The sequence below is a fragment of the Ovis aries genome, chromosome 9 (genome assembly GCF_016772045.2).
Source record: "Ovis aries strain OAR_USU_Benz2616 breed Rambouillet chromosome 9, ARS-UI_Ramb_v3.0, whole genome shotgun sequence".
NCBI lineage: Eukaryota > Metazoa > Chordata > Mammalia > Artiodactyla > Bovidae > Ovis > Ovis aries.
The window spans coordinates 72,316,496-72,332,574 of record NC_056062.1 but is presented as its reverse complement, the minus strand read 5'-3'; the positions used below and the strand labels follow the sequence as shown (position 1 = coordinate 72,332,574).

At 38.7% G+C, this 16,079-nt stretch overlaps 1 long non-coding RNA gene across 6 annotated transcripts in view; it reads right to left on the bottom strand.

The window, feature by feature from the left end:
- Nucleotides 1-16,079, bottom strand: part of LOC114116388 (uncharacterized) — a 65,155-nt gene that overhangs the window by 29,548 nt on the left and 19,528 nt on the right. For 2 of the 6 annotated variants that reach the window (XR_009595079.1, XR_009595080.1), the window contains exon 4: nucleotides 15,308-15,357. The exons of 1 other annotated variant lie outside the window; for it this stretch is intronic. This is a non-coding gene — a long non-coding RNA (uncharacterized LOC114116388). Of the gene's footprint in view, nucleotides 1-8,153; nucleotides 15,358-16,079 lie in introns of those variants that run through there. 3 more of the 6 variants (XR_009595077.1, XR_003590323.3, XR_009595081.1) reach the window with 2 other exon arrangements.

Genomic DNA, 16,079 nt, shown 5'->3' with positions numbered 1-16,079 from the left:
TCCATCACCAGTCACATCTACAACTGGGCATTGTTTTTGCTTTGGCACCTTCTCTTCATTCTTCCTGGAGTTATTTCTCCACTGATCTCCAATAGCATATTGGGCACCTACTGACCTGGGAGTTCATCTTTCAGTGTCCTATCTTTCTGCCTTTTCATACTGTTCATGGGATTCTCAAGGCAACAATACTGAAGTGGTTTGCCATTCCCTTCTCCAGTGGACCACGTTTTGTCAGAACTCTCCACCATGACCCATTCGTCTTGGGTGGCCCACATGGCATGGCTCATAGTTTCATTGAGTTAGACAAGGCTGTGGTCCATGTGATCAGATTGGTGAGTTTCCTGTGATTGTGGTTTTCAGTGTGTCTGCCATCTGATGGAGAAGGATAAGGGGCCTATGGAAACTTCCTGATGGGAGAGACAGACTGAGGGGGAAATTGGGTCTTGTTCTAATGGGCGGGGCCATGCTCAGTAAATCTTTAATCCAATTTTCTGTTGCAGGGCTGTGTTCCCTCCCTGTTATTTATCTGGGGCCAAACTATGGTGGAGGTAATGAAGATAATGGCAACCTCCTTTAAAAGGTCCCATGCATACACTGCTACCCTCAGTGCCTGCAACCCTGCAGCAGGCCACCACTGACCCACACCTCCTCTGGAGACTCCTGGACACTCATGGGCAAGTCTGGGTCAGTCTCTCATGGCATCACTGCTCCTTTCTCCCAGGTCCTGGTGCACACAAGGTTCTGTTTGTATACACTAAGAGTCTGTTTCCCCAGTCCTGTGTAAGTTCTGAGGGCTCTATGGTGGGGTTAATGGCGACCTCCTCCAAGAGGGCTTATGCCATACCCAAGTCTGCTGTACCCAGAGCCTCTGTCCCTGTGGCAGTCCACTGCTGACCCATATCTCCACAGGAGACATTCAAACACAGTTCTGTCTCAGTATCTGTGGACATCACTCCAGTAATTACTCCAGTTATGCTGAAGAAGCTGCAGTTGAATTGTTCTATGAAGACCTACAAGACCTTCTAGAACTTACAGCCAAAAAAAATGTCCTTGTCATTATAGGGGACTGGAATGCAAAAGTAGGAAGTCAAGAAATACCTGGAATAACAGGCAAATTTGGCCTTGGAATACAGAATGAAGCAGGGCAAAGGCTAATAGAGTTTTGCCCTGTCTGAGGAGGCCTTACAAATAGCTGTGAATAGAAGACAAGTGAAAGGCAAAGGAGAAAAGGAAAGATATACCCATTTGAATGCAGAGTTCCAAAGAAAAGCAAGGAGAGATAAGAGCCTTCCTCAGTGATCAATGCAAAAAAATAGAGGAAAACAATAAGAGATACCAAGGGAACATTTCATGCCAAAGGGCACAATAAAAGACAGAAATAGTATGGACCTAATAGAAGCAGAAGATATTAAGAAGAGGTGGCAAGAATACACCGAACTAAACAAAAAGATCTTCACGACCCCAGATAATCATGATGGTGTGATCACTCACCTAGAGCCAGACATCCTGGGATGCGACATCAAGTGGGCCTTAGGAAGCATCACTATGAACAAAGCTAGTAGAGGTGGTGAAATTCCAGTTGAGTTATTTCAAATCCTAAAAGTTGATGCTGTGAAAGTCCTACACTCTATGCCAGCAAATTTGGAAAACTCAGCAGTGGCCGCAGGACTGGAAAAGGTCAGTTTTCATTCCAATCCCAAAGAAAGGCAATGCCGAAGAATGCTCAAACTACTGCACAATGGCACTCATCTCACACGCTAGTGAAGTAATGTTCAAAATTCTCCAAGCCAGGCTTCAATAATACGTGAACCATGAACTTCCAGAAATTCAACCTGGATTTAGAAAAGACAGAGGAACCAGAGACCAAATTGCCAACATCCGCTGGATCATGGAAAAGCAAGAGAGTTCCAGAAAAACATCTACTTCTGTTTTATTGACTATGCCAAAGCCTTTGACTCTGTGGATCACAATAAACTGTGGAAAATTCTGAGAGAGATGGGAATACCAGACCACATGACCTGCGTCTTGAGAAATCTGTATGCAGGTCAGGAAGCAACAGTTAGAACTGGACATGGAACAACAGACTGGTACCAAATGAGGAAGGGAGTATGTCAGGCTGTATATTGCCATTCTGCTTATTTAACTTCTATGCAGAGTACATCATGAGAAATGCTGGATTGGATGAAGCACAAGCTGGAATCAAGATTGCTGGGAGAAATATCAATAACCTCAGATATGCAGATGACACCATCCTTATGGCAGAAAGCTAAGAAGTACTAAAGACATCTTGACGAATGTGAAAGAGGAGAGTGAAAACGTTGGCTTAAATCTCAATATTCAGAAAACTAAGATCATGGCATCCAGTCTCATCACTTCATGGCAAATAGATGGGAAAACAGTGGAAATAGTGACAGACTATTTTGGGGGGCTCCAAAATTACTGCTACATTAAAGAAGATGATAAAATCTGAAGGAAGTTGGTGGAAATATAGGAGGTACCATGATCAGATCTGTGTTTATGTCTCTGAAAACTGTCTAAAGGATGAATGAGTAAAAATGAAGATATTGAAGATAGAGAGTGTAGTACAGAGGCTTTTGTCATAGTCTAAATAAGAGGAAGGGCTTCCCTGGTGGCTAAGTAGCAAAGAGGAGATGCAGGTATGAACCCTGGGTCAGGAAGATCCCCTAGAGAAGGAAATGGAAAGCTACACTAGTACTCTTGCCTGGGAAATCCCATGGACAGAGAAGCCTGGTGGGCCACAGTTCGTGTTGTCACAAAAAAAGTCAGACATAACTTAGAGACTAAACAACAGCAACAATTAAGAGGCAAGTCCCAAATTAACGGATGAGGCTGGAATGTGTGGCTAGAATGTGTATTTGAGAATGTTTTTTCATGAGTTAACATCAAAATTATGAAAAGGGAGGTTCAAAAAACTATTTATGAATAAGTAGGTATGAATCTGAATTTTCCATTTTGAGCAATAGGAGGGGCGGTGCTGCTTTTGACTGAGTTAAGAAATGCAAAAGGAAATAGATTTAGGCTGAGTGGAGGGGTTAACAGGAATGATGAGCTTCCATTTTAGATATGCTGTATTTGAGATAAACAGAGAATAAAGAGAGAGACACACATAAGAGGTGATCGTTCTGGTATTCTAGAGAGAGCCCAGACAAGCAGACATAATTTTGGAGTCGTTTCCAAATGAATATTATTAGAAAGCGTGTAAGTAGATGAGAACATCTTAGAGGAACATATAAAATGAGAAGGCAAGCCCATCAAGGACAAGATACTGGGACACCAACACCTAAGGGACATGAAGAAACATCAGCAAAATAAAGAAAATTAAATCAGTAAGGAAAACCAGGGAAAATGCATTTTACATGAAAATATATTTTTAAATAAAGAAGGATAAAAAGTACAGAGACTCTAGATATAGGAAGAAGTACAAACGAGGATTTAATATAGAAATATTAAAATGACAGAGAAAGAGGTAAAACTATATTATTCAAAATACAGTGTCAGAACTACCACTTCAGTTCAGTTTAGTTGCTCAGTCGTGTCCGACTCTTTGAGACCCCATGAATCGCAGCACACCAGGCCTCCCTGTCCATCACCATCTCCTGGAGTTCACTCAAACTCACGTCCATCGAGTCGGTGATGCCATCCAGACATCTCGTCCTCTGTCGTCCCCTTTTCCTCCTGCCCTCAATCCCTCCCAACATCAAAGTCTTTTCCAATGAGTCAACTCTTCGCATGAGGTGGCCAAAGTACTGGAGTTTCAGCTTTAGCATCATTCCTTCCAAAGAACACCCAGGACTGATCTCCTTCAGAATGGACTGGTTGGATCTCCTTGCAGTCCAAGGGACTCTCAAGAGTCTTCTCCAACATCACAGTTCAAAAGCATCAGTTCTTTGGTGCTCAGCTTTCTTCATCATCCAACTCTCACACCCATACATGACCACTGGAAAAACCATAGCCTTGACTAGAGGGACCTTTGTTGGCAAATTAATGTCTCTGCTTTTCAATATGCTATCTAGGTTGGTCATAACTTTCCTTCCAAGGAATAAGCGTCTTTTAATTTAGCCATTTGGAAAAAGTGGAATTCTATCTGATGTTTTATCCTAAAATTAAGTTCAGATGGATCAAAGATTTAAATTTATAAAAATTTAAGAAGTATAATTAATTATGTGGAAATAGGTGGATGTTTTTATAATCTTGGAGTAGATAAGACTTTTCATACAAAAACACAAAGAAATTCCAAAAAGATAAGAAGAGTTGAAAGAGAAAATGACAAATGAGAAAAATGGTAATGCATATGAAAAAGGCTTTCATTTCATCATATACAGAGTTTCATGAATCATTTCTGAGAAATAAAGGCAAAGATTCCAGAAGAAGAATGACCAAATGATGTCTCTCCTCTAGAGCCACTGGAGGAAAGGATAATTGTGGAGTCAACCATTTGCCAAATGCTAGACTTGTCACCAGCTCTGACTTTGGCATTACTTTTAGTTCCTTTTTTTCCTTTCATGTGTTACAGAAAATGGAAGAGTAAGCCAAGAGAGTAAGGAATAGGGGCCATCAAAGAGGAGTAAGAGTTAATGGTTTCTGTTAGCCATATACAGTGTTTTATAATTATGTATCCAATCTCCATTCCACCATCTGGGAAGAAAGAGCAAGCAGTGACACTGATCCCTATTTCTGGAAATACAGAGGAAAACCTTGGAAACTGGAAAGACTGATGCTTGAGACACATCAGATGGATCTAGGTGTGCAGTATAAAACTCTTCCGTTTATAAAATATCTTTTAAAATCTACTAGTGTTGTGTATAGAAATTATAGCATTCTTTCTGTCTATTCCTTAAGAAAGGTCAGGTTCAGTGAACAGAAAAACTGCACACTGGAACAGTTATTACTCAGGGTAATTTGGAAAATGGTGCTCTTGTTGGACTTTCAAATTACTGTGCAAAGCCTAGCTATATGTTGAATTAAACTGCCATACTCTCTCTCCATGATTGCAAAATATTGAGTAGAAATCAGTCTGGCATGGGCTGCAGTGTCCCTAAGATTTCTGTTTCAGGCAGAATAGACTTGGCTATGCTAGATTAATAGACTTCAGATCTCTTGTTTATTTTTTCATTCAAATAACAGTTCAGTGAAAGTCAGGCAGCTCTTCTGACACTCCCCTTTTAATGGTGACCAAGAATGCTCCTGTGTTTAGGTACATCTGAAAAAAATGTACAAGGTGAATACTGAAGGGGAATACAAGAATAAAGAATTGTTTATATTGTTCAGTATTGTTTTACAGGCTGGGTCTAAAAGTGTTTTATATTATTTCTGCTTACGTTCCATTGACCTAAATCAAGTCACATAGCCTTCAGGTTAATTTCAAGGGGAAATAACCTGTGTGCCCAGGAAGAGAAAATAATGTGTTGAATACATAACACAGTCTCAGCCACAGTCCAAATTCTGGTCAACAAACTGTTTCATTCTTCCTCTCATAAATCAAATAAACTCACATCTGCCTCCTACCCAAAGAAAACAGCACAATGCTCCTCCATTAAGCATTCTGAATTGGAAAGGGGAAGATAGAGGACACACAGTCAGTGTTTTTTAGTAATTGTGAAATACCACTGCAAAGATATTTTGGAAGCCTCACGCCTGAGGTGGGGATAGGGTAAAGAAGAAGTTGCTGGACTAGGACTTGATTCTACTTCCTGGGAAGAATTATCTTATCATTTTTCTCCATGGCCTCTGGTTATGAATTCTTGGGGCCTCTTCCTGGTCATTATTCTAGTTGCATCTGAAAAGAGTTTGGAGAGCATGTCATCCTTGGAGGAAGCATTCTGTGGCTACTTTCTATATGCGGAAGCATAAAAATTAATGTTATTATCTGAATTTAAAAATACCTATTTAAAGAGTGCACTTTTGGCTTTCTTGACAATACAATCCCCTCAAAAACTTTGTAGATTTCTGATCTATTTATTCCAGCCAGTTTTGTGTTAGTCAGTAATCATATCCAAAGCTATTTCCTAAAAATAATATTCAAATTTATTTTGCATGGCTACTTCCTCATACCTTTTTTACACTCTACTTAATGGTGGTTGTCATTGGACTCTTTGAACAACTGCAATTGAGCCAAATCCTACTTTGATCTATGCTCTGAGACACTATTCAACTGATAACATTTTTTTTAACTGCATCTTATCACTCAAAGTCTTTTTAATTCAATCTCTACAAGTTTCCCAACCCTGAAAGACTTTGGATTTATGAACTCTCTTTCATTTCTGCTTGCAAGCTTATTTTTACCTGACCTCATTACATTTTGTAATTTTTTGTGAACTACAGTTAATAACAGACAACACACACTAGGGCTATGAACCATTTCAACATCTAATTAGAAATCATTTGTAGACAGATCTTCCTTTTAAGTTAGTCAATGGTTTTTAAGCAAAGATTTTGCCGTATTCCCTGACTTAAGTATCAGTTTCCCCATCACCTTCCATCTATCCTAATGTGTGTGTCCATGCTCAGTCATATCCGACTCTTTGCAACACCATAGTCTGTTAGCAGGTTCCTCTGTCCATGGGATTTTCCAGGCAAGAATATAGGAGCAGGTTGCTTTTTTCTACTCTAGGGGATCTTCCTGGCTCAGGGATCAAACACACATCTCTTATGTCTCCTGCACTGTCAGGCATGCACTGGCATTCTTTACCACTGTGCCACCTGGAAAGCCTCCATCTAAGCTATGGCTTTACATTTTCATATTTTGTTGGAGCATCATCTCACTTCAAGGTGACAATGTCCATATTAGTGTAAGTAAATAAGCTCCTTTAATTCCACCCCCAAACCTTTAGTGGCTTAATAAAACACTTAATAATTAGTAGTTAATAAAGTAATAAAATTACTCTTTTAACATGAAAAAAATCTTTTTTTCAGTGTCCATTCATCTTATTGGATCAGAAATGATCAAATAGAGCTTGTGATATGGTAAGTGCTAAAAATTTTTTTTTAAACCTAGCTGTTGCTATTGTAATTATAATACTAGCAGCCATAGTGTTAAAAAAAATTTTTTTTGTCAGCAATAAGCACAGCCTTAGGCAATATTTTGAAGACAGTATTAGATGAGAGTTTTATCATTTGTAGTTTGCTACAGCTGCCACAATGAAGTACCATAAACTGGGTAGCTTAAACAATGAAAATTTGTCTCACAGTTCTGATGGCTGGACATCTAAGATCAAGGTGTCAGCAGGGTCGGGTCCTTCTGAAGGTTGTGAGGAAGAACCTGCTCCATGCCTCTCTGCTAATTTCTGGTATTTTGCTGGGAATCTCTGGCATCGTTTGATTTGTATAAGCATCGCCCCGATCTCTGCCTTCATCTTCACATGGCATTCTCCCTGTGTGTGTATCCATCTCCAAATTTCCCCTTTTTAAAAGGACACTAGTCATATTGGATTAGTGCCAATACTAATGACCTAATTTTAACTTGATTACCTCTGTAAAGATTCTCCCTCCAAATAAGGTCACATACTGAAGTACTGGAGGTTAGAATTTCAACATAGAAGTTTGAGGGAGGCACAATTCAACCCATAATACATAATAATCTGTTAATGAGCAATATTTCCACTGAAGCATTTCTTAAGTTATATATTTACATGGTAGCTAATAAATCTCTTCAGTCTCTTCATGAGTGAGATCTGGATATTTGTGTTAGAAATAAAGTGTGCATTCTTTACTCTTTACTGGGCATAATTATGCAAAGATTATTGTATAGCAAACTGTTGTATCGCAGTGATCTTAAGAAATCTTTTTCTTTCTTCCTATTTCCCAGAGTCAAGATACCCTCTGTCTTCTGTATACATAATAAATGATTAACTATGACAGAACAAGGGAAAACAGGGGGACAGAATACATCTCTTAAAAGGTTGACTTAAAAGAGGGCTTCTTTTCATATTTGTGTATGTTAGCTGCTCAGTCATGTCTGACTCTTAGTGACAATTATCCCAGCAAAATCTTTTCATGTTATAGCTGTGTGAAAACTATGGCATCATCTAAAGTCTTCTCCTGCAAAATTATGTCACATTGTTAAAAAGGAAACCTTAGTAGGCTTAAACAAATATGAAAAGAATAAGACTGAGCAAAAATCACTGAGGAATTCATTTAATTAAAATCAATATATTTATCATTTTCTGTGTTTGTTGATATTTTATATTGCTGTTTACTTGAGTAAGGTGAACCTTCCATATCATTTACAATGTGGTAATCCATAAACCAGTAGCTACACTAAAGAAAAATTAATGCATCTTTTAAGTCAGAGAGATTGCCAAATAAACTGTTATTGCAATCAGATTGTTTTATCGAAACTATAGAAGTACTCACATACAGAAATAATAGTTGTCGGTGAAAGGTTGAAAGATATGGGTTTGTTTGTTTGTTTTTGCTCTAATCTACACACTTGCTTTTGTTTATTCTTGCTAAAGTGTCATCCTGAAGGAAAGCAGGGCTGGCCTGGGACCAAATATGTGAGTAGTCAACATTTAACAGAGGCTCCCATTTGTTCAGCTTTCTCTTCTTCTCATCTTAAGATCACATCTCTTTCCCAGAACACAGTTAATAAATATTGTCATCCTGTTTCTGGATGCAACTTGTCTTTCTATATCCAGCTTTTAGAAGACAGGGTGGCACATTACAAATGCTGAGGAAGTATATTTGGTTCAGTAAAGACTCTGATGCTGGGAGGGACTGGGGGCAGGAGGAGAAGGGGACGACCGAGGATGAGATGGCTGGATGGCATCACTGACTCGATGGACATGAGTCTGAGTGAACTCCGGGAGATGGCGATGGACAGGGAGGCCTGGTGTGCTGCGATTCATGGGGTCGCAAAGAGTCGGACACGACTGAGCGACTGAACTGAACTGACATGAATGAATGAATGAATTGTAAGCCCAAATCTTACTTTGTAGTCCAACCAGCACTACTTTGTTAATGTTAAAGATCCAGTTAATTTTCATTTCCTTATTTTTACTCCTTCTAGTGTTTCCAGTTCATCTAGTAATAAAAATATAAACTTGTGATTGCAACAATTAACATTAAAACATAAATGATTGACCCTCACAAAGTTATTTGCTTTTAATTTCAATGAAACTCTATCTTTGTAACATTTCAGTCATTATGTTCAGAAAAAAACTAGACTGTGACCAGGTCTTTATTTTGGCTAGTTTTCCAAGTAGCAAAGGTAGTCTTCAGAAAGATGGCTACATATTGTACATAGCAGACATGCGATATAAATTTATGTACTGATTGATAAGAGATGAGAATTCAAACACTGGGATATCTTAAATATGAAAGTCTGGGTTTTGTCATATATCATAGGAAGAAAGATTTTTACCTCATTAGTACAAAAAGTCAGGAACTATTTAAATTTCCTGATAGTCTCATGAAGTTTCAATCAAAGATGCTCAGAGAGACTATTTCCCCATTCCAGACGTCTATAGTGGACAGTTTCCTGCCAGCCTGGGAAAATAGGCTAATTGGATGTTGTGTGACAAAGTGACAGAGGAGGGTTTTTTTTTTTTTTTTCCAGGAAAAGAGGACTTACAAGTTAAGTCAAAAACTTTTAGAATGTACATTGTTGAAACAAACTATTATTCATAATATCTATTTTAGTCTTTTGAAATTCAAATTTTATATTACTAAAGGAATATGTAAATGAAACTATATAGTCATATGTACAAAACTTCCTAGTCTGAAGTCATGCACAAAGTTTCCTAGTAATCCTAAGTATTTCAAAACTTCTTCCTGCCAAATATTTAATAAGCATCTTTTATGAAGAAACCTAAAGGTACCATATTCTCTATACTAAATTAAACTAAGACTCTATTTCCCACAAATGCCAAAAATATGATAAAATTTCATGTACTCTTTACTCAGACATATGGATTGAGACTTCTAGATAAAACTAGTTCCAAAGATATGATTGTTTGAAGCCCTTCCTGTACTGAGTTCCCCAACATATTAGATATGAAAAGGTAATAAGGAAAATACATTTGAAATTTGACAAATTGTCAACATTAGAAACAAAATTTTCAAGGTCTCTTTAGGTGTGTAAGTATTACATAAATCAAATATTTAGATAAGATTCTACCGTTTAGAAATTCTCAGTCTAATACACAGCTTTTAACATTAAATTATAGTTGCCTAGAATTTGAAAGGTGGAAAAATTTTTAATGATTACTAATGTCAACATTGAGGATAAGTGATCAATAAAATTCTCCAAGCTGATGAGTCTAAGCAAGAATCCTGGTTTTCTGACTATCAATCCAGTCTGCCACCGATTTGTTTAAGTGTCCAGGATTTTTAACTGTCCGCTATTAAGGGAACTTGAAAGACATAAGGTAAACTCCATCAGCTTTCTAACTAAGCAGCACATGAAGAGAATTCCAGCTTCTCCAGTTATACTGTTTGAGCTTATGAAGTACAACTTCCCAGTCTAAACCTCAGTTTCCTTGCTGGCAAAACTTTTATCTGTGTAGACGTTCAGTACTTTGACAAAAGAACTGACCGGTCAACACGACGACAACTAGCCCTTACTGCCACTGCGGTCCACTCACCTCTATGGGAAACGGGAGCAGCACAGGCCTGGTCTCTTGCTGATTCCATTCAGGTGCAGCTTATAGGAAAGCAGGATATGCACAGGTGGTTTGTGTGTTTACACTGGGTATCATTAGTAACAACTTCTTTCTTTGTTAGGGTTATAAAAGGTTTAAAGCCATTACTATAATTTAGCTCCTCAACCTATATATTAAGCCAAAGAGAAGAAAGAAACTGAAAACAGATGGAGGAGGGAAATGCACTTTCTGTTATCTTACATTTCTGCCTAGTCAGTTTTCTTCCAAAGCCATAACAGCCCCACAGAGAGGATTTTTGTTTGTTTGTTTTGCCTATTGAGTGTAATATTAAAGTTACTGCATTATCTTCTGTAGCAGCCAAAATTCTAAAAGGGGAAAAACTCTTTAGAAAAAAACACAAATGGAAGTATTTTAGTTAAATACAATTTTAAGTTTAAAAGGTCTTAATAGTTATTTTGTTGTTACTGATGTTGGCGTTTAAGGGAAAATGTGCATGCAGTTCAATGAGAGTTCCTTCACATTTATGTATGGCTTTAAATCAGATTCAGAGTTTACAGAATTGCCATCTGTACTTACAATTGGGCCTAAGGTACATATTCTTTGAATGATACAATATTGATTTATTTGTATTTATTCACACATTTTCTATATCTCCACAGTCAGCACCAATCCCTTTATCTTATATCTGGATACTTCACTTTTTATATTGTTCATGGCTTCTAAAAGCATTAAAGTTCACAGTCTCCAGGTTAGGTATTACTGTTCTTATTTTCCTTCCCTCTAGAGCAGAAAATACAAGGGTAGAAAAGGAGTAACGGAGAAGGCGATGGCACCCCACTCCAGTACTCTTGCCTGGAAAATCCCATGGATGGGGGAGCCTGGAAGGCTGCAGTCCATGGGGTCACAAAGAGTCGGACACGACTGAGCGACTTCACTTTCACTTTTCACTTTCATGCATTGGAGAAGGAAATGGCAACCCACTCCAGTGTTCTTGCCTGGAGAATCCCAGGGACGGGGGAGCCTGGTGGGCTGCCGTCTATGGGGTCGCACAGAGTCAGACACGACTGAAGCGACTTAGCAGCAGCAGCAGCAGCAGCAGCAGCAGCAGCAGCAGCAGCAGCAGCAGCAAAGGAGTAGCCCTTAAAGGTAAGGAGGATGAAAGGAGTTAATGGAATTACTGGCAGATAACTAGACCATATCTAAAATGTGAAAAGAGGATGGACATCTACTGAAGTATAAAGCAGAATAAGAAAATAACTTCCTTAAAACCAAGATTTCAGAAGGCTAGAAGAGCATACCACCCCACCTGGAAGAGCCCATGGGTAGAAGTCAGGACTGCCTCCAGCTGCATGTAACAGAAACCCCACCTGCTTAACAAAACAGGTGTTTTCTTCCTCATAGAGTAAGAATTCTATGGTACTTCAAGGTTGATATGCTGCTAAGGGAAGCTGTAAGCACTGGCTCTTCTTTCTGTCAAGTGTGTGGATTTTGTTCCTATGATGGCAAGATAGCTCTTGTATATACAAGCATCATGTCCCATTCCATATACAAACTAGGGGGTGAGGCAAGAAGGAAAGATACATTATGGCTGTTGAGCAAAAGCATTTTGGCAGGTTCTTTCAAAGCCTCATCCAGTCGTTTTTTGCTTGGGTTTTAGTGGTCTGAGCTGCATTATACAGCCAAATCTAGCTAGAATGTAATCTCAGAAAATTAGTACTTCTAACTGAACATCTTGAACTGATTGAGGTACTGTTGCAAAAATGAAGAGGCAAAAAAAATGTGGAGTAATTTGGTAAAAGCTAACAATTAAACAGCACTTTCTACATGCCAAACACTTTACATATGATAACTCATTTAATACAACTATTCTCGCTGCAGTAGATACCATTATAGTTTCATTTTAAATATGAGTAAACTAAAACACAAAGACATTCAATAACATGCAACTATTACCTAGATAAAAAGTGGCAGAGCTCTGTACTCTGTCTCTAGACCCTATGACAATATCATGTTGTATATGACACTTAAAGAGGCATAAGGTTCAGAACCGTTAGGTGCAAAGAGAGTGGAAGTGATGCTACTGGCTAAACTGAAAGTCTGACTATTAAACTACAATACAGGATGATTATCCTATTCCCTATCCACCTACCCCACTCTTCAGTTCATGTGACTCAGAATGAAAGATGAAATGCTTTTCTGCAACTTACTTAAGACACTTTCAGTTTTGAGTAACAAAAAAACCAATAGAAACTGTCTTAAACAATAAATCTTATTAGCTCATATAACAGGGAATCTAAAAGCAAAGACGATGCCAAGCCTAGTATGATCAGGCTTCAGCTTTATTTGAATGCTATTCTCCTCTGTGGGTTGGCTTTGTTTTAGAGATAGCTTACCTCATTGTCATAAATGAATGACAGAAGCAAATGATGCAATATTCTTCCTTTTCTATTTCCAAAAGGAGAGAAAGAAACAGACTCTCAATAATTCTCTCTTAAGAGCGATAAAGGATTCTCCCAAAAGCCTCCAGCAACTCTCCCTTTTTCCAGAATTGGGTCCCTTGCCTGTTCCTAAAACAATCACTAACAAGGGAGATGAGATCATATTACAAGATTAGAATTAATTAAAGATCATTCCTAGAGTAGAAATGAAGCAAGTTTAATTGAATCACAAGGTCTGTGTAGAGGAGGAGGAGTTATCTCAATGAAACCAGGCTTCTGTTAGGGATGTCAGAGGAAAGCTTATTGCTGGGTTGAAATTTTGAATAGTATGTAAGTGTAAAATTCCAGAAGAGCATGTTAATGGGATAATAACATAAGCACCAACAAATAAGGAATAGATAACATACAAAGTTTTCTGACAAGTATCAGATTTTCAACCAACAATACAGAATGCTAGAAGACAATAGAATGATGCCTTCCCAAATATGTTGGGGGAGAAAACATGATTTTTAAACCTAAAATTATATTCCCAGCTAAACTATCAACTGAGGATGAGAGAAAAAGAAATACATCTTTATATACAGATTCAGCAGTTTTACTTCATATGTATACATTATAAGGAGGATATTTAAGGCTATACTTCAGAAAAGTGAGAGTGAAAAGAAAAGTATGTGATAGAAATAACAGATATCCCTGAAAGCGAGATGCAGGTGCAATTAGAAATGCAAGGATTGGCGCAAAGTCTGTGTAAGAATGATACCTCTAAACTTCCTCCTATACCACACTGCCGTATGTCAACTTCACCATCCCTTACTGAAAGCTGAGACTTACCAGAGAGATTTTGTATTCAGTGATATTAACCAAAGGTGCAGACACTATATTAGAAGGAGAGATTAAATGAAAGTCTACACACTGAGCCTTGAGATATTAAAGCTCTTCTCTGACTACGGACTGAAGAATTTTTCTTCTGGGAGAAACTCAAGAAAAGTTTCTCAAGATGAGTTCTGTGTTGAACTCAAGATAAACATACTTACAAGTATAGACAGGAACCTTCCTCATCAAGATCCCTGGCCTATCACCCAAAGTCTACCCTTTGACAAGCACTAGCCAAATTCCATTCTATCCATAGGCATAAACTTCCAATAAAGGTTTTAGTGTGTCAGGAATATTAGAAACAGAAAACCAAGAATAACCAAAGGTTTATGGAAAAATTCTAATGTGAAAGAAAAAAAGAAACACTGAAGAAACAGAAAATTTTCAGGGAACTAGAGAAATCATCAAAAAAGAAAACTTATGATTACTGGCAACAGAGAGAAAAAGAGAATAAACAAAAACAGGATGTTGAAAAAGACTCTTTAGAAAACAAAAAAGAAGTTTAGATATTAAAACATCATCACATAAATAAAAATTGCAGTGAAGATTCAAACGAACAAACTAAAGAAATTTTCCAGAAAGTAAAAAAGTGGCCAAAGAAAGAAGAGAAGGAAAACAGTAGTATCCATTCAAGGAGGCCCAAGATAACAATAAATCCAAAGAAAGAGATAATACAAGGAAACTTATCAGAACTGATGGCAAACCACAGGTTTCTAGACTAAAATGGCTCAATAAGTGCCCAGCTCAGTACATGGAAAGATGGGGAAGCATATTTTCACGTTATTAAATTTCAGAAGACAGGGTAAAGAGATCTTGAAAGCATCTCGGGAATGACTGGGAAAAGAAAGCAGGCTGCATTCAGTGCATAAGGAATCAGAATAGCGTCAGACTCCTCAGAACACTGGAAATAGATGCCAACGAAGCACTGTATTCAAATTGAAGGAGGTGAGTACTGTTAGTAAGAAGGTTGAGAAAGTTATCCTTTGTGGAATCCCTCCATCAACAACTATTTGGCAACCATTATAGAAAAAGTGCTTTTGTGGAAGCTTTGGGATCCAACACCACCATATTAAGGTGCCCAGGAAAAGTCCTGACCACCTATGTATAGGGTAGTAAGCAAACAGACTTTGGTTCTGGCTGTGGATCCTGCAATGGCCCATGAGCTGGCTCCGGGACTTCTTGTTCACAGACCAGGAGACCTGGAGAACACAGACTAGACAATCATTTGTGGATGAAAGATCTTTTGTGGAAGTCCAGGAGTCCGGTAGAGAAGTCCCAGCCCGTTGTTAGAACAAAAAATCTGAGACTGGACAAACTGAAGAAGGTGAGAGGAACAGCTTGAGTTTGCCACATCATCCCCCCCTCCACTCTCACCAGATTGCACAGTTCAGTTCCAAGAGAGTGTTTTCTGTCCGTGATTTCTCCTATGGAAGAAAATATGAACATGAGTAAGAGATGAGCTTTCTGAGCTCTGTGGTATGCTTCCAGAGGCCGATTTCTCTCTCACTCTTATCTGGAGGGCTGAGTTACAAGCTGTAGGACTGAGAGATAGTAGACAGCTAGATGGAGAAGGAAATGGCAACCCACTCCAGTGTTCTTGCCTGGAGAATCCCAGGGACGGGGGAGCCTGGTGGGCTGCCATCTATGGGGTCGCACAGAGTCCGACATGACTGAAGAGACTTAGCAGCAGCAGCAGCAGCAGACAGCTAGAAGAACAGCATCCAGGAATGCATTAGAGGAACATAGATCCTACTAAACCACATCAGGGATTCCAACAAGAAACCCATTTCATAGTCACTGGGGTGCCTCACCCATGCATCCACCTAACTGACATACAGGCACCCACAGCACACTGTGCACCTCAACTGCATGACCACCTCCCTGTACAGCTCTTGGTTGTAGCAAGAACAGGTTTCATCAAACAGTCAGTGAGCACGTGCAGAAAGCTGAACAGAATCGATGGGTGAGGAAGTGACCACAAACTCGAACATTTAACACGTTTAATATTGCTTTGAGTAAGCTAAAAGGAGATTGTCAGTAATTGGCTTGCTGGGCAACAGGATAGAGAGAAAGCACACAAGGTTAATAATTCTGCCACAAGAGGGAGCAAGAAGTGTGGAGCAAGAATATCTAAAGAATGTCCAAG